Source organism: Gopherus evgoodei, chromosome 7 (genome assembly GCF_007399415.2).
Source record: "Gopherus evgoodei ecotype Sinaloan lineage chromosome 7, rGopEvg1_v1.p, whole genome shotgun sequence".
Lineage (NCBI taxonomy): Eukaryota > Metazoa > Chordata > Testudines > Testudinidae > Gopherus > Gopherus evgoodei.
The window spans coordinates 59,950,038-59,973,660 of record NC_044328.1 but is presented as its reverse complement, the minus strand read 5'-3'; the positions used below and the strand labels follow the sequence as shown (position 1 = coordinate 59,973,660).

General features: G+C 43.1%; 1 protein-coding gene across 9 annotated transcripts in view; it reads left to right on the top strand.

The window, feature by feature from the left end:
* Positions 1 to 5,627: 5,627 nt before the first annotated feature.
* Positions 5,628 to 23,623, top strand: part of CSGALNACT2 (chondroitin sulfate N-acetylgalactosaminyltransferase 2) — a 60,686-nt gene continuing 42,690 nt past the window's right edge. For 2 of the 9 annotated variants that reach the window (XM_030568973.1, XM_030568971.1), the window contains exon 1: positions 5,629 to 5,708. The gene's annotated coding sequence lies outside the window, so the exon portion shown is untranslated. Of the gene's footprint in view, positions 5,709 to 6,857; positions 7,390 to 9,201; positions 9,307 to 12,094; positions 12,158 to 23,024; positions 23,101 to 23,623 lie in introns of those variants that run through there. The other 7 variants (XM_030568972.1, XM_030568968.1, XM_030568964.1 and 4 more) reach the window with 6 other exon arrangements.

Below are 23,623 nucleotides of genomic sequence, written 5' to 3'. Positions count from 1 at the left end.
TTTAATGGCATGGGAATCGATTCTGTTTTGTCAGTGGAAATAAGGAGTAACTCCATTAAATGTCAGTGGATGCTACACCAATGTCAAACTAGCAGTGAGATCAAAATCAAGCCCACACAGTCAAAGGCATCCCTAATATAAGTCCACTAATTCCAGTGAAATTTCAGCCGGGATGAATTTGACTCATTATATGCTCTTAACATAAAGGTAGGCTTAATGAAAGAATAATGATAAAATTGATTGGAAAAAGATTCTTTCCTTCCCTTCCCTGCAATGCCTCCATTTTCCCCTAAGTGTTTTTCTCTTTCATCATCCAGTCATGCAGATGGCTGTGCTTTCCAGCTCCTTACTTTCCTCTTTCCCCCAGCTGCATCCCTGAAGCTTGTTCAAATATTCACAAACAGTTGTTCTCATCTGGGATAAGTTAATCTTCTTTGATATTCAGTCCGTCTTCTTTCATAACAGGCTGTGCTGCTTTAAAAAAAAAAATTCACATCTTCAGAAAGCTCTAGCAAGGTGGGATATACACAAGTGAAAAGGACAGGATGATAGTTACTTTTTCCTTAAATTTCTCAGTTTCGTGCTCAAGCCAAATCAAGAAAGTTCAAGAGCAGTGGACAAATAATAATACTTAGCAGATATATACCTCTTTTAATTGCCAAATGCTGTACAAAGGAATAAACATAATGTGCCAGTATAGTCTGCTACTTTTACAAGGCTTTTAATATTTATGTATGTTTGGCAGCAACAGTTATGCATGGCCCTGTACAATGGACACAAAAACAGTCACTGACATGAAGAGCTTACGTTAACAATGGATTCGTATTTCACAAGTTTTTGAGATCAATGAAAGGCTGCTGCTTCTGCATAGCTATCTATCTGCCAAGATCCAAATGTGGGACAAAAGCAAAATGAAGGGCACAATACATTTAATAGATACCATGGCCAGAAGGGACCACTGTGATTATCTAATCTGCCTTTAAGGGCAGGAAGCTTAAAACAATGTGTAATGAGGTACAGCGATGGGGCAGCGTAGACAATCTTACACAGGCACTGTTTGCGCTGTATCTGTTTTGTGGTTGAACAAAGGATTTCAGTGTCCATGGATGTCAGATAAAGGTTGCAGTGCTTCAAAACACTTCATAACATGGAGAATCTTCACAATAGCCTCCTGAGAAAGGTAAGTAGTATTACCTGCTATTTACAGATAGGGAAACTGCGACATGGAGAACAAGTGACTTTGTCAAGGTTCACACAGAGTCAGAACTAGAATTCAGGCTTTCCTGTAGGCCAGACGTATATGTTGATTCTACTATACATACTACTACTCCTGTGGCCTCATATGTAGATTTCAATGGAATATTTAATAGCTCATGCCAGCAAGACATCTGAACAGGAGCAGTAACAAAGGGGTTATACAGTATAATGTGGAATAAAAAGCCAAAGTGAGGGACTTGAGGGAAAAAAAAATATGGCAGGAAATCTACAATGTTGTGGGAAAGTTTCCTTTAGGTTGTTTAAAATTGTCTGTATCTTAGCTGCATGGGTTTGCGCATGGGCCTGTTAAACCCAGGGTTGTGAGTTCAATCCTTGAGGGAGGCATTTAGTGATCTGTGGCAAAATCAGTACTTGGTCCTGCTAGTGAAGGCAGGGGACTAGACTCAATGACCTTTGGTCTCTTCCAATTCTATGAGATGGGTATATCTCCATATATTTATCTCTGATATAAATAATTTCTAACCATAAAAACCTAGGAGGAGGACAGAAGGGAGCAGCTTTACATGGATTGATTGGAATTATGTCACCATTAGACAACTGTAGCACTTCACAAATAGTCTCATATCTAAACAATCTGATTATTGTTTGTGAGTTTCATTTTTGAAAGCTAAGGAAAAAAATAAACCTCACCAGACATACTTTTTGTTTTTCTCACACATTTATTTTATCCTGGCTTGAGAGGCTAAAAAAATATATGTGAGTTCTGAAAGATTGTTTTTTCCTTTCTGTTTTGTGATCTAATTCAAATTACTCTAGCAAGCCTGGGTTCTGCTTTTATATCAGTTTTATTTTCCCCATTTCAGCCACTACTTCACTCCCACACATGTGCTGAACAAAAAACCCAAACCAACCCAAAAAAAAAGCTCACAGCTAACGCTGTTCTGGGGAATTCTTCTTTTCTTTAGATTCCAGCCATCACTGGCCACATCCTGTCCCACAACTATACTGCTTTAGAAAGAGAAATGACTATATTTTTAGCAAAATACTGTATTTTTCCTCTTAAAATAGCTCTTCTACACCATTTTTAAAATGGAATTTAAAGGTATGTCCCTATTTCTTCACCAAATTTATAGCTTTCAGATGTTGGAAGGAGTGCAACTATCTCTTTAAGAAAAATTCTCAGGCTGAAATGAATTATACCTCAAGATGAGTTAGTTTCCTGAATGTCTTACTCCATTATGTCTTTACAAACGAAACACCAGCTCTTCTCTCAGCTGTAAAGACTAAGATACATAAACTCTTATTTTCTGAAGAATCAGAAACCTGTAACTTTTTTTCCTTCTCCCAATTCAGAGAGAAAAGCTCCTTGGAGAGTGGGTGTATCCTCTAGAAACACACATGGAGGAAATAGATACAGAGAGAGTAATGTGGCTTGTCTGCCTAATAAGAAAGGATAGAAGAAAAACAAGTCAAAATCCTACAGACGCCAGAAGGATATTTTCACAGTAGGGGGAATCTTAATTTTTATATAGGTTGGATCACATCTTAATGGAGACACTATATCAAAGACCATTTTTACTGCTAGTCACGACTGCATCGACCACTTCCTCTCACACTCATAATGGTGTAACATCTCTGTGGCAACTACAGCTTCCGTAGAAAAGAAATATTTGGAAGTCACACAATGAGACAGCACAATGGGACTAGCTAGCTCTCTATAGATCCACCAGCATGGACTGTTGAGAACTGCTTCTGTGCTACATCACTGCATTAGTTATGGGAATGACTTTGGTGCAGCAGCACTTAATACCACCACCATACCTCCTTCACTTGCATATAATGTTATATCTAGGGAACTTATAAAATTCTGACATAAATAAAAGCACACATGTGGGTCAATAGTAACGCCTATATATGTATTACTACAGAGAACAGACTTACACTGTACTGTTAAAGTGGAGAGCCAAACAGAATGCTAGTAAAGAGCATGCCGGGGAGTGGAGGGATTCCTCCTCTTACTCTCTATTGTAGAAAAATCATATTATTTTCAAGGAAAGTAGTACCTACGCCTACCTAGTTTCAGAGGAGTCTTCCAAAGAAAACATTTAGAAACCTGCCTTTAATCTAAACCAAAAACACATACTTTCTCTGAAAGCAGGTGGCTTTTTCCTCTATATATTTGTTTACTCTTGTTTAGTATATTGTAATGGTGTGTGTGTGTGTGGGAGAGGGGAGAGGTAGGAAACTCTATAACTTGATAGGATTAAGTCTCATCACAAGGAAAAAGCCTTTGTAAGTCAAGAGGGCACCGATCTCAGTTACTTAAATCCTATCTGTCAAGCCTTTCTCCTTGAGCAGGAAAAACCTACATCTTGTATATTTTCCCTACATGCTGATTCTCATCTTTAGCTAACCAGATGCTAATGGAACAGAGCAGCGGAATACAAGGGAGAGCAAAGATTAAAACAGACAAGGAGCAATGAAGGAGTTGTCAGTAACATGGAGTTTGTAACAGAGTGGATTGCCCCTTTCTGGGCTAGAGGCCTGAGGCCAGCCTAGTTATTAAGGAGACACACCTGAGTGGAGATCCCCTGATTTCTCTATAAAGAGTGGCAGGACAGTGCAGAAAGAGATTAGCTGGAATATAGAAGCTGCTGGGCATGAGAAGATTTCCAGGCATAACCCTGGAACTTGGGGAGTGAGAAGATAGGTAGGAAAAAATGCCTATGAGTGACTTGTTCTGGGGCTAAGTGAGGATTTGAGGAGACCTAAGGGGTGGTGTTGGATGAAAAGTTCCTGTGTGGAGTTTATTTAGGGGGTCCCTTGAAGGTGGAAAATGGGGTAGGCTGTCTGTAGAGAACTCTCAGAGTGCATGTTGGTGGTTAGGAGTGAGTTTGCTCCAGGACAGCAGAGTTGTGAAATTGATAAGAATGACAGCCAACAGCTGATGTAAGGAATGCAGTATCTACAGAGACACTGCATTACCCCAACTATATTGACATATTTCCTATGCCTCTTGTTGAAGTGGTTTTATTATGTTGGCATGGCTGGGCAGTTACATGGGTGTACTGACTTTTGTTGACAAACCTATGTAGTATATACAAGGCCTTACATGCATCCTTTGTTTTATGCAGCTGGGTAGTCCCACTGCAGTAACTGTAAAGCAATAGCCCTATTTCAATATAGATTACATGCTGAAGTCAATGGGACTATTGTGTATTAAACTAAGCAGGTGTGCAAGTCTGTAGGATTGGGACCTTAGTTATTTTTGTCACATTTTGATAAACAGGTCCAGAAATAACTGACATTTGTAAATTGTCATACATGCAGTAAAGCAGCACAATTCTATAGTCTCTCCACCTGCCAAGTGGCATTGGGAGGAAGTGCCAAGTCTTGGTTCTAGCAGAGCACCTCTGTTGTCTTTTGGGTTTCACTTCAGGTTGAAATTTCAGCCTTCCATTATTGTATTCACCACTAAAGTTTCAAAATTAATAGGCAGTCCAAACACCAACATGCATTATTGTTTATGAGATTTTGGGTTTTTTCCTTTATGATTTTGGACTTCTCTGGGGTTGGCAATATGTCAGAACAATGTTTAAACCTCCACTCAACATGGGGTATCTCAAAGCCTCCAGGCGTCTCTCTGTGGCCATGTAGAACACCTAGTGAAGATCTGTGCAGGTCAGGAGAGCAACTTGTTGCAATATGAACTGTCATTCTTTTTCTTCAGTTTGTCCAACCGTGCAAGCAAGACCCCATACATTGCAATGTGGTGAATTTCTCTGTGGTGCAACATCCTCACGTTTCTGTGGCTGAAGGTTATCTTGCTGTGGGTGCTCTGCTGTTGTGATACCCCAAATAAATAAAAGGTGTTTTTTTTTGGGGGGGGGACCGTGTGATTACCCCACAAATGGCCTATAGGTGTGGCAGCAGGATTTCTGCTGCTACGTGTGGAAGGGTTTGCTGTGGGACCCCAATCCTTGTGTGTGTACAATGGACTCAGCTGACCGACATATTGCATGTGGGGTGGGGACCCTCTTGAGTACCACCGGCATGTCTAGCTGAGGGGTGCGCATGGGGCAGGACCACGAGTGACCCCCCGAGTGTGGGGTGGCGGGTAGTGCAAGGGGCTGGTCCGAAGGGCTTTGTGTTGGGTGGGGTGGGTGTAGAAAGCCAAGAGTGGGAGAAGGGCGGAGGGACCCCTTAAACTGCCTCCCAAAACCGGGGAGGGCCCTGAATAGCCCCCGCACCATGGGGAGGCCCCGATCCCTCCCCCGCCGTGGCCAGGCCCAGGAAGGGATGAAGCCCCGCCCGTCTCACTCAGCCGCGGGCCGAGGGGCGGAGCGGGCCGCGTGTCCCCGCCCCGAGCCCGTCTCCGGGGCCGCGGCCTGCCGCTTTAAGGGGCTGCGGCGGGGCCGCGCCTGCGGCCGGTTCCTGGCTCGCGGGAAGTGGGGCCGCTGCGCCGAGCCGGGAGGCGGCGGGAGAGGCCGGTGAGTAGCGCGCAGTCCCCCCCTTCCCCGTGCTCGCCTGGCGCCGGGCCCGACCCCGCAGGCCGCTGCTTCACCCGTTCTACCCCCCCGGCGTAGCTGCCCCCTATAGCCCCGAGTGGAGCTACCTCCTCCCCTCCCCTCCCCTCCCCTCCCCTCATAGCCTCCTGGCGCAGCTACCTATAGCCCCCTGTAGTACCCCTAATGCAGCCACTTCCTTCCCTCCCCCCATAGCCTCCCGGCGCAGCTACCTGTGGCTCCATATAGTACCCCTAGTGCAGCTACCTCTAGCCCCCTAGTGCAGCCACCTCCTCCCCTTTTCCTAGCTTCCCGGCGCAGCTACCCCTAGCCCCCTAGTACAGCCACCTCCTCCCCTCCCGCATAGCCCTCCGGCACAGCCACCTATAGCCCCCTAGTGGAGCCACCTCCTCCTCTCTCCCCATAGCCTCCCGGCGCTGCTACCTGTAGCCCCTTGTGCAGTTACCTTCTCCCCTTCTCCCCTTGCACAGCTATCCCCAGCCCCCATTAGCCCCCCAGTGCAGCTACCTCCTCCCCTCCTGCATAGCCTCCTGGCGCAACTACCCCCAGCCCCCTATAGCCCCCTTGTGCAGGTACCTCCTCCCCTCCACACATAGTCTCCGGGCGCAGCTACCCCCAGTCCCCTTGTGCAGCCACTTCCTCCCCTCCCCCCATATCCTCTCACTGTGGAGCTATCTTCAGCTCCCTATAAACCCATTGTGGAGCTACCTCCTATCCTCCACCTGGCATACCTACCCTTCAGCCCTCTGTATCCATCTCCTCCTCCTCTCCTCATAACCCCTCAGTGCAGCTGTCCCCCATTTCCTTCCCACCATAGTCCCCTGGTGCAGCACTCCCTAGCCCTCTGTATCCTCCTTGTGCAACCATCTCCCCTCTGCCCCATAGCCCTCCGCCACAGCTGCCCCCCATCCCTTTCCCACCACAGTCCCCTTGTGCAGCTCTCCCCAGCCCCTCATGGCCCACCTTGTGCAGCTACCCTCTTCCCTTCTCCCCATGGGAGCCCCCCCCGAGTGTAGGTACTCCCTCCCCATGACTCCCCTGGTGCAGTTATCTCTCCCCCCCCCCCCGATTCTCCTAGCTTTTCTGTTGTTTTATCCCCACTTCTTTTTCCAGATACCTGCACCCCTATCTTTCTCCTTACTTTTCTCAATCCCCCAACCCAGGAATCCCCTCCTATTGCTATCCCTCCTCCCTGATTCTTCATTCTCTTCTTCCATTTATTTATCCTCCCCCCACATTTTTTATTTCCTTGCAGTTCTCAAAATCTTGGCACTTTTTATTTCTCTCTAACATCCTTTCCCCCTGCTCCCCTTTCCCTGATCCTTTTAAGACTTTTTATTTTCTACCTTCCCAGTTCCCTCTCCTAAATCAACTTGAGGATCTAATTCCTCTCCTTTTCCCAATACAGTTGGTACTCTTCGCACATACTCCCACCCACATATTTCTCTTAGTATCTTTTTTTACCTCTTATCCCAGTTCCCCGTGAGCCCTTTATATTTCTCTTTTCTTCCACCGTTGCAATCTGCCTGTCACTTTTATTCTCTGTTCTGTACTCCAGCCCCTAGTCCCTTTTGTGCATCTCTCTCCCCCTCCCACCACCTTCATTCTCTGCAGCAGCTGGAGTTTCTGCAGTATCGTCTTCTAGGTGAGCTGTGTTTTTGTTTCTTTATGAAAACCTGGCATGATCTTAGCTCTTCTGGGTCAGCCTGATATAGAATTGAATGAAAGATCTGAGGAGGTGGAGGGGAAGGGGAAAAAAGAGAAGACTGAGACAAATGCTTCACTACAGATGGGTTAGAAAAGCTTTCATCGTGAGAATGAGGTACCTTAGGATACTGTCTTAAAATTAGTTGCAAATGAAGGAATTAGCCTCCAAAAGAGCAAGACTTGGTACTGTAGCTCTGTCCCTGTCCTGTGTGTGTGCTCTGAATGTCCACGCTGTCTGATGACCATATTTGGAGTACACGGCATAAGCCTATGCTGGTACTGTTTGTGTGATGGTTCATATACTGTTGTTTCAGCAATGAAATCAGCCTTGATTAGATAGGAGTCTCTCTTTCTTTAATGTCCAAGGTGCTTTTGTTTTCTAAATGTTTAGGAGTGGTTTGGAAGGTGGCCAATTTCTGTGATGCAAGGGATTTTGCCTCAGATATGGAGGAGTGAATATTAAATGGAAGAGATTGTCCTGGTAGTTATTAATGCCAAATTAGAGAAGCTTAGTTGCATACTTAGTCAACTTGTTATAGTATGAGTTTCATCTCTCCCTCCCACAAGAGCAGCCTCACTATAACCAGAATTGTAATTGGCATGGCACTGAATCAGTTCAGAACTCTGTTTCCATGTGACTTGAGTTCAACTATATTTGAGTTCACTATATATCTGTTCCACTGTATGTCTTGAGACCCCATTTTGGGACAGTTGTAGCCAAGTCAGGGGATCTGGCTTAAGCACAACCAAAATCGGTAGCTCGGGGGAGAGAATGCACCCATAACAAACACCAAGGTTTGGGTAATATATCTATGTCCTGTTCCCATCAGAGTTTAAACCATGTTATAACTGGGTCAGAGGATAACCATGGTAGAACCAAGTCAGAGGATTCTTTCTGTCTGTAATTTTAGGAAAGGGCTTGAGAAGCTGTCCTATCCTTCACATGTGGATGCCTTGCATATGTGCATTTTTTTTCCAGAATTAAAAAATTACTTCACTTTCTTCTCACAGACCTGTTCCCAGTTAACTGTTTAATGTTATATGTTAAAGAGTACTCTTTTGGTAGCTTGGTTCTGTATTACTGCTGAACACTTTGTAATAGGAGACTAGAGTCATGTGGGATTAGTTATTGCTGCAGAACGCTCTCAGCAATCTCAGTTTCTCATGACTGCATAATCAATAAACTGTGGCAAGGTATTTATTTGCAATTACATTTCTCCATTTCAGTGCTGTTGGCATGTGTTGCATTTTAATTCCATACCATCGTCTAGGTACAAATCAGATTTACTCTTAGCTCATAGGAACTGCAAGAAAATACAAACTGTATCTGTTTTCCCCTCAAAAGGAGGGAATGGCATGGAAAGATATGAGGGAATCTGCAGTAATCACTATTTTTTGTCAGCTACAGTTTTGCTAAGTAACTGATACTCATATGAATTGTGCCAAGTAAGCGGGTTTTTTTAGTAAGAACTCTACTTGCCAGTCTGTCACCAACTAACTTAAAAAAGCCAATCCTGTTCCTAATATCTGTTCATTGTGTGCTTTCAGTTGATGTATGATGTATCCAGATAGTTCTGCAGGTTTTGAGTGTAAAATTGGAAGATAAAGCTGTTGTTAAAAGCACTTTAGTGCAGTCAAGTTGATTGGGATCTCTATTTTCAAAGAATAATTTCTAGAAAATACCTTTCTAAAATAATGTTTACCCCAGTGTCAAATTAATGTATACCTTCTTTTTTTTCTTCCCCCCCAGGCTATGGAAAAATCTGTTCAGCAGCAGTGTGAAATTAAGACTCAGGTTAAGTTCCTTGTTGCTACCCTGTAGTCTGCAGTGGGCATAATAAAAAAAAAAAATCAGGTAAATTTCAATTTGATGCTGACTGAGAATGCCATAGGAAAAACTGTAGTGAGGCCCTGGGGTTATTATGGGAGGAGTCTCTCAAAAACAAAAGGAGTTGAGGAGACCACTCCAAATGCAGGAGGCTGGGAATTAGGTAGAGTAGCTTCCCCACCCCAACCAGTGGTGTACACTACTAGCTGCTTATCCTTCCCAGCAGCCAGAGGATGGGAGAAGACTTATTTGTCAGACATCTATTAGCCAGACGGTAATGTGAAAAATGGAGTCCCCAAGCATTGTCCAAAGACAGCAGCCTGGTAGGAATCCCAGCAGCTGTCAAGGGATGTGGGCTGGGCTTATCAACGGGTTACTTATCCCTTGGCCTCCCTTGTGGCCTCAAATCTCTCATATCAGCCTCTTGGTGATCAGTTGGGCAAACCTTTCCTGACTTACCTTGGGAGTCAGTCCAGTACTGTTGTGCTAGGCTATCGAGAACTGATTTAGGAACACAGTCGCCTTCAGGTGTTTGTATGAAATATCATCCATTAATGGACACTGTACAATTTGTCAAGTATCAGAGGGGTAGCCTTGTTAGTCTGGATCTGTAAAAAGCAACCGAGTCCTGTGACACCTTAAAGACTAACAGATGTATTGGAGCATAAGCTTTCGTGGGTGAATGCCCACTTCTTGTGTTGCTTTGTACAATTTGTCTATTTCTAAGTGAAACCTGGATGGATTTCAGTGATTTTTTTTCCTCTAGTGTAGATGATAACCCTGTGCATCCCAGGTTTCTCCACCCCCTCAGCCAACAAACAGCTGCAACCAATAATGCAACACAAACTGCTAAACTTTTATGATCTGTAGCTTGAGAGAATGCCCCTCTCCTGACCTTGCTTCAGTACCTTATGAAGAGAATATTTCAGGTCACTAAGCTTGCTGCATGGTAGTGGAAATTGCCTAGCATTACTCTTGCCCTTGAAGCTCTCCTTGCTCTTAGTGGGGAGAATTCCTATGCTCTGGCTCGAACTTTGAAGTAGTAGAGCAGAAACATCTGAACTGCTCTCTGCCTCAGAGCTGTCAGAATCTAGATGAAGATCCAAGTGGGGATGGAGTTCTGACTTACTCTGTTTCCAGTTACCATGTCTTTTCCTCAACTTCTCAATGGAGCAACTCGGAGCAGCAGAACTGTGAGAAGGCAGGGTTGAGAACCTTGCTTCTGCTGCTCCTAGTGCTGTGAAAATGAAGCTGCTCTAGATGAAGCTGGCCCAGGGTCCCGGCCAAGAGACAGCTCGCTCTTTTGGGTAGTGATCAAAAAATATTCCAGGATGTAGATATAGGAAGAGCAGCAAAGAATCCTGTGGCACCTTATAGACTAACAGACGTTTTGGAGCATGAGCTTTCGTGGGTGAATACCCACTTCCTCAGATGCATGTAATGGAAATATCCAGGGGCAGGTATATATATGTGTGCTAGCAAGCAAGCTAGAGATAACGAGGTCAGTTCAATCAGGGAGGATGAGGCCCTGTTCTAGCAGTTGAGGTGTGAAAACCAAGAGAGGAGAAACTGGTTCTGTAATTGGCAAGCCATTCACAGTCTTTGTTCAGTCCTGAGCTGATGGTGTCAAATTTGCAGATGAACTGAAGCTCAGCAGTTTCTCTTTGAAGTCTGGTCCTGAAGGTTTTTTGCTGCAGGATGGCTACCTTAAGGTCTGCTATAGTGTGGCCAGGGAGGTTGAAGTGCTCTCCTACAGGTTTTTGTATATTGCCATTCCTAATGTCTGATTTGTGTCCATTTATCCTTTTCCGTAGAGACTGTCCAGTTTGGCCGATGTACATAGCAGAGGGGCATTGCTGGCATATGATGGCGTATATTACATTGGTGGATGTGCAGGTGAATGAACCAGTGATGGTGTGGCTGATCTGGTTAGGTCCTGTGATGGTGTCGCTGGTGTAGATATGTGGGCAGAGTTGGCATCGAGGTTTGTTGCATGGATTGGTTCCTGAGCTAGAGTTATTATGGTGCGGTGTGCAGTTACTGGTGAGAATATGTTTCAGGTTGTCAGGTTGTCTGTGGGCAAGGATTGGCCTGCCACCCAAGGCCTGTGAAAGTGTGGAATCATTGTCTAGGATGGGTTGTAGATCCTTGATGATGCGTTGGAGGGGTTTTAGCTGGGGGCTGTATGTGATGGCCAGTGGAGTCCTGTTGGTTTCTCTCTTGGGTTTGTCTTGCAGTAGGAGGCTTCTGGGTACACGTCTGGCTCTGTTGATCTGTTTCCTTATTTCCTCATGCGGGTATTGTAGTTTTGAGAATGCTTGGTGGAGATTTTGTAGGTGTTGGTCTCTGTCTGAGGGGTTAGAGCAGATGCGGTTGTACTTCAGTGCTTGGCTGTAGACAATGGATCGTGTGATGTGCCCGGGATGGAAGCTGGAGGCATGAAGGTAGGCATAGCGGTCAGTGGGTTTTCGATATAGGGTGGTGTTAATGTGTTAATGTGAAGTGGGTATTCACCCACGAAAGCTCATGCTCCAAAACGTCTGTTAGTCTATAAGGTGCCACAGGATTCTTTGCTGCTTTTACAGATCCAGACTAACACGGCTACCCTTTGATACTTGATATAGGAAGAGAATGTTTCACTTGCATAATGCCTTTTATCCTAGGATCTGAATGCTTTACAGACCTGATTACATCAAGCTTCTATGGTCTGTGGTGCTGGGAAATGTTATCCCTATTCTGCAGATGGAGAAATGAAAGCACTGAAGTCAAGTGCCTTGCTTAGGGTCACATAGCAAGTTTGTAGTAGAGCAAGATTAGAATGTTACTCCTGATTCACAGTCACGTCTTGCAGCCGCAGGAAAACTTGCAAAAGAAACTGGTAACCAATTCAGCTAACTATAGCTATTTTATAATTAGAATAGCTATCGAAAGATGATTGGCAATAAAAACCTCATTCTCTACTATTTCTGAATTCCAGCTGTCCTGCTTTTAAGTGAAAGTGTGGGTGTGGGGGCAGGAAGGCTGTTTTGGGAGATAGCTAGCATGCAGCATGTTAGTGCCCTGCATGTTGCAGGAAGCTTACCTGTGGCTTCTGATGTAAAGGGAGCAGAACAGGACATTGATTGTGGTCCCTTGACTCTTTAAAGAAAATGTTTGGCCCCATGGGGGAGGGACGGGGCGACAGTGGGATAGCTCAGTGGTTTGAGCATTGGCATGCTAAACTCAGGTTTGTGAGTTCAATCCTTGAGAGGGCCATTTAGGGATTTAGTTGGGGATTGGTCCTGCTTTGAGAAGGGGGTTGGACTAGATGATCTCCTGAGGTCCCTTCCAACCCTAATAATCTATGATTCTCTGTTTGGCTCCATGCTGAGAAGTTTGGGTACTCCTGCTTTCTATTGCATTTGTTTTAAAAATATATTCTGAGATATTTCAAATATTATCTTGTGTATGGGTGGACATGCAGTCATAGGTGAACCAGATAGCTTAAAAGATGTCTTCACAACTGTGAATCTTCACCTCTCAATTACCTTTTGTATCTGGCCTGAGTTGGTTGGATCTGAAAGACAGGGATGCTGGAACAATTTTTATAGTGGGAGTGCTGAGAGCCATTGAACCAAACTGTAAACCCTGTATCTAATGGAAACAACTTCAAGCCACAGGGTGCACTCCTAGTTCCAGCACCTGTGCTGAAAAGTGTTACCAGTTATCAACTAGTAATAAATTGATGGATGCAATTCAGAACTTGGTCAAAACACATTAATACAGCCGTTGCTACTGCTGACACTTATTACATGTCGTCTCGTTAATCCCAGAAAGGCTAAGGGAGTGAACTGTCTTCTTTGCCACTTTACTTAGATCTTGTCAAGTAAAGATTGAAGCATATCAAAGAGTACATGGAATGTTTGTACTGTTATTGACTTGCATTATCTGTCAGTAGAGCATTTCAATTTTCTATGTTTTCAATAAGTGTCTTTCACCAGCGTTAGAGTATTTTTGTGTTTTTTGTAATTAACTTTGATCCTTTTTGAATTGTGTTGGAATAAATTCAGTCCTACATGGTGATGAGACAAAAATAAATCTTATTTTCTCAGACTGAGTGGAAGCAATAGTTTTAAAAATTGCTGCTAGCACAGTGATAAAATCATCTGACCATGTAAATCAGCATACCATTGAACTTAACAAAACAAAATAAAACAAAAAATAAAAGCCCTGTGGAAGGTGGCTGAGCAAATTTATCAAATTAAACTTGGGGTTCCCAAAAATTTTCTAAGTAGGGGACCACCTCTTGATGGTAAAGAAATATTTTCTTGCCACCCACAATCAACTTCATCACCAATCAAAATAAACTTGAATGCACTCTGTCCCTTTCTGCCTCCCAGTCACTTCCTGATTAAAATTGATTACTCCCACTGCACATAAGCAAGCTCAAGCCCACCGTGAAATCAACTGCCTCTTCAGCAATCCCTCTCATTGTTCTCCCTGCAACCAGTTCCATGATCCTGGCTCCTGTATCTCCTTAGTCATCTACTTCAAGGTCCTCAGTGCTCCATGTTTCCAGTGATTTTGGCTATGGATCCCTTGATGGATTGCTCCAATGCAAAGGAGGCAGCTCCTTTTGGTAGCAGCTTCTTTCTGTTCATATTAAGATAGTACCCTGTTCTCAGGAGTAGTAGCTTCTGAGTTGCCAGTAGAAGACCCAATTTCTCTTATGGAACTGTAGTCCCTGTTGGCAGTTCTGCTTCCATGTTTTTATATCCTACCTGGAACTGTGCCCTATGGGACTGGAATCTGCAGCATCACACAGTGGCCTAGTTCTGCTTGGGCCATAGAGCAGAGGTTTCCAAACTAACTGATCAGATTATGCCAAGAAGTGGTGCGAGTTGTCAATTAACTTACTATTTGAATTGTCCTGCTTGCAAATTACTACTCAAGAAAATAACTTTATTTTTATTATATTTGAGAGTTTCAGAACAGGCACACAATGTACAAGGATGATGATGAAAGAGCAAAAGCACAATGGAGGAGAAATATGCAAATTTAAATAATCGTTTCTGAAAGATCTGCAGGAAAGAAAACAATGAAGTTAGGAAGGGGATGAGACGGTGGTTAGAATTTGCAGTGCCCCCACAAAATTTTGGCAACTAATTTTAAATGTTTGTATAAATTTAACTTTTATTTCTAAAAATTCGTGACCCATTTCAAAATGTAGCCAGATTATTATTCCATTGATATCCTAGCTCCAAAACACACAATTTATTCTTCTGGAGCACCTGGCATTGGCCACTGTTGGAAGAAAGGATAGTGCGCTATATGGGCATTTGGTCTTACCCAGTATGCACCGAAACCCATTTTAGAATTGGTGGTTTTGGAATCTGCCTTGTACCTAGCCTCTTAGGGTCGTCTGCTCTTTAATTTCAGTGAGATCATGCAAAACTGTTCAACTGATGACTGAGATTTTGTGCCAAGTGTAGCAGATAGTACAAACAGTGGAACTATTTGATTCTGCATAGTCATTAATCCTGGGCATGCACACAGGATATGTCTGCGATCATTGTTCTCAGTTGGTGACAGTGTAAGTAACTGGACAATCTGAGAGTCTTCCCTCCGTAGCAAATGGCTATTCTTCTCTTTCTGATCAAGCGTCCACATATCTACTCTGGAAGTACATGTTCATTCTTTTGGGCCAGATTTGTATAATGGAGGGCTGCAGGTTTCACAGGTTTTAAAAAAAAAACTGTACAGTATTCTGGATTGCCGTGCTCAGGAGGGAAGTGAGACTTCCTCAAAACTATGTGCTTCACCCTTCAGAATGAGATGTATTAGTTCATGTTTGTAGAGTACTCTGACAGTGCAAGGTGCTCAGATAGAGCAAAGTATCGGGACTTCAAAAATCTACTGTCCTTGTGTTGACTAGTAAATCTTCCTAGGGAAACTTAAGCCATCGAGAGCTCAGGCAGTTTTTAAAAGGAACCTTCAGATGCACTGTTGCCTTCAGACAAATGGTTCTGGCGTATTTCTGCTTAAAGCTTTCCCCTAGATTAATATGATGCTTGTCAATTGCACTAATGCTACTCAGAATCCTGTGGACAATAGTAAAACTGGCTGGCATCAATTTTTGCTGCTTGTGCTCTTTGAAAGTAGAGGAAGGATCTGTATTTAGAGATGAGACGGGATTAAAAAGTATTAGAGAGCCCACCCCTCATAGCAGCCAGGAGCCTCTGGAGTGGATGGGGGGGGGGGTGGGAGAGCATTCCTGTTCACTTCCAGGAGCCTGAGGGAAGACATGACAGGGATTTAAACTGATGAGCACATACTAGTCAGAGGCTGATAGGAAAGATGATTCCCCAAGCATGGTCCAAAAGCAGCTCCCTTCTCACCATGGCTTTTTATCTGGACCTCTCTGTGGAAGCATCCCTCCTCTTCTCATTTTTGTGTGAGCTGTGAAATATTAGACTTAATCCAGTCATCACTCCATTCTTTCTAAGCTCTGCTAAGTATTTTTACCACTTTGTTAGCTAATACAAGTTCCTGTGCTTTGATCATAGTCTAACCTGGCTTGATGCTCCCGTTGTGAGGAAAGACAAAGAAGTAATGCATGAGAATTGTTTAAGAATGTTCCCTGCATTAGCACAGAAAGGAAAACAACAAAACCTTAAACAGTATTAAAATAGCATAATTTAGAGATTGCAGGTACTGTTAGGTTTCTTTTTTACTTAATAGGTAAGAGTGGCAGTGTGTTTATTCAGTGCATCAGGGAGTCATGACCGCTCTGCTTTTTTCAGATTGCTAAGTGGGCAAGGACGGGTGGGGACTAGGTTAACTACTGACTTTGGTGATGATGCAATAATAAGTGGCCTGACTTTAAGAAGTGTTGAGCATCTGCAGTTTCCATTGATTAGAGAGGTGTTTCAACATTTTAACTTCTGCATAGGGTGCAGAGCGGGAAACTCGTTCAGCTGATCAGTGCAAAGACGCACATTCTTAGAGACTCAAATCTCTTGTTTCTATGTGCACACTGTGTACCTTACAGTGGCACAGTTATGCTGCTACAGCCATGATGCTGTAAGGTACCCAGTGTAGCTGCTCTTTGCTGGCAGGAGAGAGCTCTCCTGTTGGCAACATAAAACTACCCCAAACAAGGGGCGGTAGGGACACTCTCCCTCTAACAAAGCACTGTCCACCCTGATGCTTTTTGTTGTTAAAACTTTATCAGTCAGGGCTGTGTTTTTTCACACCCCTAACGGCAAATGTTTTAAAGACAGAAGTGCAGTGTAAACATAGCCCTAGCTTAAGTGTAGTGTTGTTAGTCTTTAGCAGGGCAGCTTTATGCTCAGTTACAGTATCTGAGAATGATATTGCAGTTCTGCAAATGTAAAATGGAAGGGTTTTTTTAGGTGTGATAAATGCTGCTCTTACAGTAGTTCTGAGATGCATTTTATCAGTGTTGAAATCATTTCTGGTACCCTGCTTTCAGGTATATTTGGCACCAGAATTGACACAAGTAACTTATGCTAGCAGGCGAAGGGTGAAATGAGCTTCCTGTAGCTACTGTTTGCTAGATAATATGAAGATAATGGAGAAGTTGGGAGGGAAAAGCTCTACGTTTAATCTGTTGCTTTTATGACTTAGAGGTGGCTTGAATGCCTCAAATAATTAATAAAATTTCAGGTTTCATCCTAGAAGGATTAAAAGAAAGTCTTAGGCAATATTACTTTCTTTTCAGTGCTCTGCTACGTAAAGCTGTAATTTTGATGATTGTTGCAAATTCATAATATGTCTTGGGTTCTTGTCTGTCTGAAAACAGACTGCCCTATACAATAGGGATACCGCAGAGGTATGATGCCAAACAACCAGGAGTCAAAATTGTTAGCTCTAATTTTAGCTGTTTTGCTTTGTGAATCTGAATCTCCGTTTTCTCACCAGTAAAATGGAGAAAATGCTTACCTATTTCAGAGCCTGCTATAGTAGTCAATTACTTTAGTGGGCCTCTTCATTGTTCAGCAGAATCTCAACTTTCATTTAAAAAAAAAGGAAGTTATTGAAAATATGACAATGTAATCAGTAGTGATATTTGAGTTTGCAGAGAGCCTGTAACAAAAGCTCTGAGGTGTGAGCTGCTCCATTTACTTCAATGGGTGCTAACTCTAACAACGATGGTACTTTAAATGTCAATGTTGTTAACTATTTTACTGCTTTTAAAATACTTCAGGCCGTGTCTACATAGGAAAGTTTTGTTAGTTACACCAGTACAGCTATGCTGGTATAATTAAACTGCTGCAGTTATAGTGGTATAATTTATAATGGAAATTGTTATTCCAGGATAAGAGTGGCTTTTTTAGGTGTAGGTTAAACCATTTCCAAAGCAACATAAGGCCTTGGCTACACTCACACTTTACAGCGCTGCAACTGGGGTGTGAAAAAACACCCCCCTGAGCACTGCAAGATACAGCGCTGTAAAGCGTCAGTGTAATCAGGGCAGCAGCGCTGGGAGCCGTGCTCCCAGCGCTGCACGCTACACCCGTAAGGGATGTGGTTTACATGCAGCGCTGGGAGAGCTCTCTCCCAGCGCTGCCGCTCTGACTACACTCACACTTCGGCAGCGCTTTGAAATTCCAAATGTAGCCATACCCTAAGATATGTCTTTTTCCAGTTTATCTTATGTCAGAATAAGGCCTGGTCTATACACCGAATTAGGCAAATAGGTCAATATAATAAGGCAGCTTATTTTGTGTTAACTCTGTAAGTGTCTACACTAAAATGTAGCTTCCACTGATATCACTTGCCCACTACACTGACTTAGGGCGTGTCTACACTGGCAATTAACAGCACTGCAACTTTCTTGCTCAGGGGTGTAAAAAAAAAACACCCCCCCCCCCCCAAGTGCAGCAAGTTGCTGTGCTGTGTAAAGTGCCAGTGTAAAGAGTGCCCCAGCGCTGGGAGCTACACCCCTTGTTTAAGTGTGGTGTTTTTTTTTTGTTTTTTTTTTTTTGAGTGCTGGGAGAGCTTTCCCAGTGCTGTATAGTGACCACACAAGGCAGGTTAAAGTGCTGCCAGTGTAGGCTAGCCCCAAGTAACTCTACCTCCACAAGAAGCGTAGCACTTAGATCGATGTAGTTAGGTCAATGCCGTGTCAGTGTAGAAATTGCGTTGCTTACATTGACTTGCTGCCTTTCAGAAGCATCCCACAGTGCCCGACACCGACAATTAAATTGGTGCAAATGTTCCTGGTGAGAACACACACCATCAACACAAAGAATGTAGCGTGGACATGCAAAAGTGATTTAATTACTTCAGTGACTGTATTTCAATGTAACTTAGGTCAACTTCATTTTGTAGTGTCCACTCGCCCTTAGGGTATGTCTTCACTACCTGCCGGATCGTTGGGCAGCGATCGATCCAGCGGGGGTCGATTTATCACATTTTAGTCTAGATGCAATAATTTGATCCCCGAGTGCTCTCCTGTCGACTCGTGTACGCCAGCTTGGCGAGAGAGGGGGAAGGATTGCTCAGTGGTTTAAGCATTGGCTAGTGAGTTCAATCCTTGAGGGCGCCATTTAGGGATCTGGGGCAAAAATCTGTCTGTGGATTGGTCCTGCTTTGAGCAGGGGGTTGGACTAGATGACCTCCTGAGGTCCCTTCCAACCCTGATATTTTATGATTCTATGAGAGATGCAGGCAGAGTTGATGGGGGAGTGGCAGCAATCAGCTCAGCGCGGTGAAGACACCATGGTAAATTGATCTAAGTATGTTGGCTTCAGCTACGTTATTCATGTAGCTGAAGTTGTGTAACTTAGGTCGATCCCCCTCCACTGTAGACCAGGTCTAAGTGTGTCTGTGTTGAGAGTTACACAAAAATAACAATGGTTTACATTCACATCTTAACTTACACAGGTATAACTTACTTCCTCAGGGCTTGTCTAATAAGAATCATACTAAGATGATTTACATATGCATTCTACTCTGAGTGACGGCTTATTTCAAGCAGGCCTTTGTCAACATGTGAAGGGAAGAGGATGGGATAATCTGTGTGTATAAGGGTTACGGGAGGGATTCATGATTGGTTCACTTTGCTGATATGTGGCTTAGTTTGCTAAAATCTGGCAAATGCAGGATTGTTGTTTGTATAATGTTAGGAAGATGTGAGATGCTTCAAATGTTGTTACTACTACTACTGTAGAAGTATAGTGAAAAGACCTTTTGTCAATTGAAAACTGTCATTTAGTCCTTACAAAATAGGCACTTAATCTGTCTTAAGAGTGCTGACTTCTTCAGATCTAAACATTCGACTACATATAAATAACGATCTTTGTATTTATCTTGTGCATTGAATTACTTTTTGTGGCAGGAAATGGGTGAGACGAGCCTGAATCTCCCTTTTTTTTTTTTTTTTTTGGCGCACAGGCTGATTACATTTTACATTCTATTCCACATTTTTAAAAGTCAGCTGCTGTTGTGGTCATTTCTATTGGTCCTACAGTATTTGTTTTAGCTATACTGGTATTCAGTCTTTCTCCTTCATATATAAAAGAACAGAACGATCACAAATTTCACCACTTCCTGAATCAAATGTGAAACTCATGACTGCAAATTAGCTTTTCCACAGCAAGAATAGGGAAAAAGAAACAGTGGAAAGAAAAGAGACAAAAATCTACTTTGTAATATGTACGTGGATATTTTAGGGGAGAAAAGAGGTGGATTTTGATCATCGTAAATGTTGGGGCACATAATTTAGGTTTTTTAGATAGTCGGATAGTAAGGATGATAATAGAAATGTGTTATAAATAATGTGTTTGCATATGATCTTAGAATACTTAATGCCTCATGTATTGTTTTTTCTTCTTTACTGCTTGGATCTTCAGAGTGTTGTAACATACCTGGGGCACCTGTTTTACTTTTTTCTAGTTATATTTAATATAATGCCCTCATGATGCAGGAAAAGAGAAGCAATAAATACAGCTCACCTTTTTAAAAAACCATGAAAATTCAGTGCAAAAAAAATCTGTTAATGTAGCATTATGGTTGAAATGTTTCCTGACTTGTCTGGTTAACTTAGTTATGCTTCCCACAGCAGCTGTAAATCTGCCACGTTGTACATGTGTATTGGTGCATATGTCTTACAACAGATACTCAACGTTACATGCATGCTATGTGGATAAATTCTAGTTTCTGGGAGAACTACAGTATAACTTTTCCTGATTTACAGTAGCTTAAATTATCAACCATGATACTGCATTGTCTTTTTTTATGTATTGAATATTTAACAAGCTCAGTATTAGGTTTAACTATATTGGTTTGAGATGATTATGAAGGGTGATTAATTTCTCAGCTGCTGAGCAACATTCCAGGAATATCTGGAAAATTGGCTCATCCTCTGCTGTCCATTGTGTTTGCATTGTGATGTGCATGCTGTAAGAATAAATGTTCTGCACACAACTGCTCCAGGGAAATGCAGCAGTAAAGAGATTGTAATAAACTCTTCAGTTGTATTTTTCCTTCTCTTACTGCTGGTTTGTGACAATATACTCTGTGTTAATTGTTCACTCTTGTTTCAAAAATTTATTTGCATGTAATTAACTTGAAGCATTAAGCAGTCCCGCTTACTTCAGTGTGACTGCTCACATGAATAAAATGGGGGTGGGGGGTAAGAAGGAGTTCAGAAACTGCTGTTTAAAAAAAAGGTGCTCAGTGGTCAGCTTTGCAGCAATGCCTCTTCTCCCTCCCCCCCCCCACCCCCAGGAATGTGCATAAAGGTACAAAACCTGGGTGGGGCAAGTCTCTTTGCTTCCAGCACCCACCTTCCCTCCCCTAGTGCAGGCAAATGGCAGGCTGGGTTAGGACCTGCTGTGGGCTTTACACTAGTCGCCCCTTTTAAAGGGGAGCTGGGAAGGAATTTTTCCTGCACCACCACAATTGGCTTGGTGGAGTGTTTTTTTTTCACCTTCCCCACAGCAGATGTGAGAGAAGACCTTTTCTGGTGAGAAGACAAGGTGGTAGGCCATATATCACAACTTATTTTGTAAGGTTGGGTGGCTGTTCAGTGCAGGTACTCCATAGGGAAGGCAGCCAGTGATCCGATAAAGGGCCTGGTAAAGGACTTAAAAGGAGGTACTGGATAATGGAACAGAATGGAGGAGGGGATTGTGGACTTCTATGACTGGTATGGCTGGGAGCCAGCCCCTCCCCATTCTCATACCCCTCTTTACGGGGGTGGTGGATGATAAGGTCCAAGTCATGGGTTGGCTGGGGGATCTGGATGGAAAAAAAGGGGGGGAGGGCTGGTGGAAGCCCCGGAGAATTGATTTGAATAAGCATGGATTTGCCTGCACTGTACAGTTTATCTGCTGGGTAGTCCCAGACGTCTATATAATAAAGTTGCAGCCTGATTAAAACCCATAACAAGTCTCCTTTCCTTCTTGCAGTGTACTCAGACAATGTCCTTAGTGTAATTTTATGCAGCACATTTTAGACAAATAGTGTAAGCTAATAAATAACATTCATGAAAGGACACTAAATGTTGGCGTGTGCCAATATGTAGTGTGCAGGACTGTTTGGGTTATAGATCAGTGGTTATATTTATCCCCCATTTCACTCATCTCCTTTAATGTTTTGAATGAAGTCAGGCAAATATTTTTCTAAGACTCTGCTCTTGAAGCTCACAAGAATGGAGTCCTTCAGAACGCAGCATTTTATTGCTTGAATCTGAGAACTCAGGTCGAGGTAACAGATTAGGAATAATTTTACTGCATTTGCATCCCTGTGAGTATGGAGTAAATGAGTTCACTGCATTGTTACGGGGTCACATGTTGCATAGTTTATGCAGACCTTCTTAGTGAGTGTCTTGCTGTTAGGTTATTTGCAGGATCCTTGGCAAAAATAGGTCAAATTATTGGCTTGTCATCCTTAACTGTCTGTTTCAAAGACATCAATTCAGATGTGACATACTAACAAAATCCCTTTGATTCACTTCCCTTCCTTTCATAGGCTAGTAATCATGCATTTTTCCCATTTGTGGTTTATACTTAGTCTTGTATGGACTATATTGGTAGGCAAAATAATTGCAACCAGATGGTGCTGCTCCTCCATCAAAATCTTTATAATAGGAGGAAGAAAAGGCCCCTTTCTAAGTTTTGAGTTGGCTTTGTTTTACGCTGGGTTAAAATGTGAATACAGATGAACTAATAAGTGTAGGAACGTTTCATGGGTTTTTACTTCGATAAACATGTAATTTTTATGTAAAATTAAAGCAAACAGCCAGTAAAACTGCTTTGCGCTACGACAGAAAATGTAAGTCATCATTGAAAACTGATTAGCACCAACACAAGATGCTCATAAAAGACTTACCTTTTACATGCCTACTTACAATGGGGAAAATATGACAGGCAGTTGTCTGTCTTCAGACAAACGACAGTAGAATCAACATTTTACAAGTTACTTTTTGACATTCATGCTTTTTACACTCTTATTTGAAATAAGTGTAATTATTGGAGGTGTGGGGGTGCATGTGTGTTTTTTCTGAGTTTCTCTTGGGGTCTGATCCAACCACCACTGAAGTCAGTGAAATGGGTTCCCATTGGTTTCAATGGGAGCTGAATGAGATGTAGATTCACAAAAGGTACTTGGGCACTCAAGTCCCACTAGGCTGCATTGTGATTCACAAAACTCCTGCCTAAACTGACTCTGTACTTATATTTTCAGAGTAAACGTTTCCTCAGCGCCTAAGTTTTTGCCTTTGATCACACACTCAGGTCTCCAGGATGAGGCAACAATCTTCCACCAAAGGCTAAGAGCAATTCACGAACCAGGAAAGAGGTGTTCATCCATGTAAGTCATGTGTGGGTCTGATTCAGTGGGCAGCCTCTGAGTGCACCTACAGGGTTGGGTCTTATTCCAAATATGGCTGCTGGACATGGTAGTGGAGGTATCCACCTTTAAGTTTTAGCCCAGAGATTAGAGCACTCATCTGGGATGGCGGAGACCCAGGCTCAATTGCCCTTTCAGGCAGAAGGGGAGAAATGTTCTCAGTGGGGTCTCCCACCACTCAGGTGAGCTCTTTAACCACTGAGCTATGGGATATTCTGGTGTGGGGTTCCTTCAGTCTCTCCTGTTGAAACTGTTCCATTGTGAATAAATAATGAATTATTGGAGCAGGGTACTGGACCCTGGGTCTTCCACCTCCCAGGTGGGTGCCCTGAGCACCAGCTACAGAGTAATTCTGTCTCTTTTTTTAGCCCAATGGCACTTTCCTTATTTATCCTCAGTGGAACAGTTTCAACAGGAGAAGATTGAGTGGGTCCTATTGCTCAGTGGTCAGAGCACTTTCCTGAGTAGTGGGAGACCGCTGTTC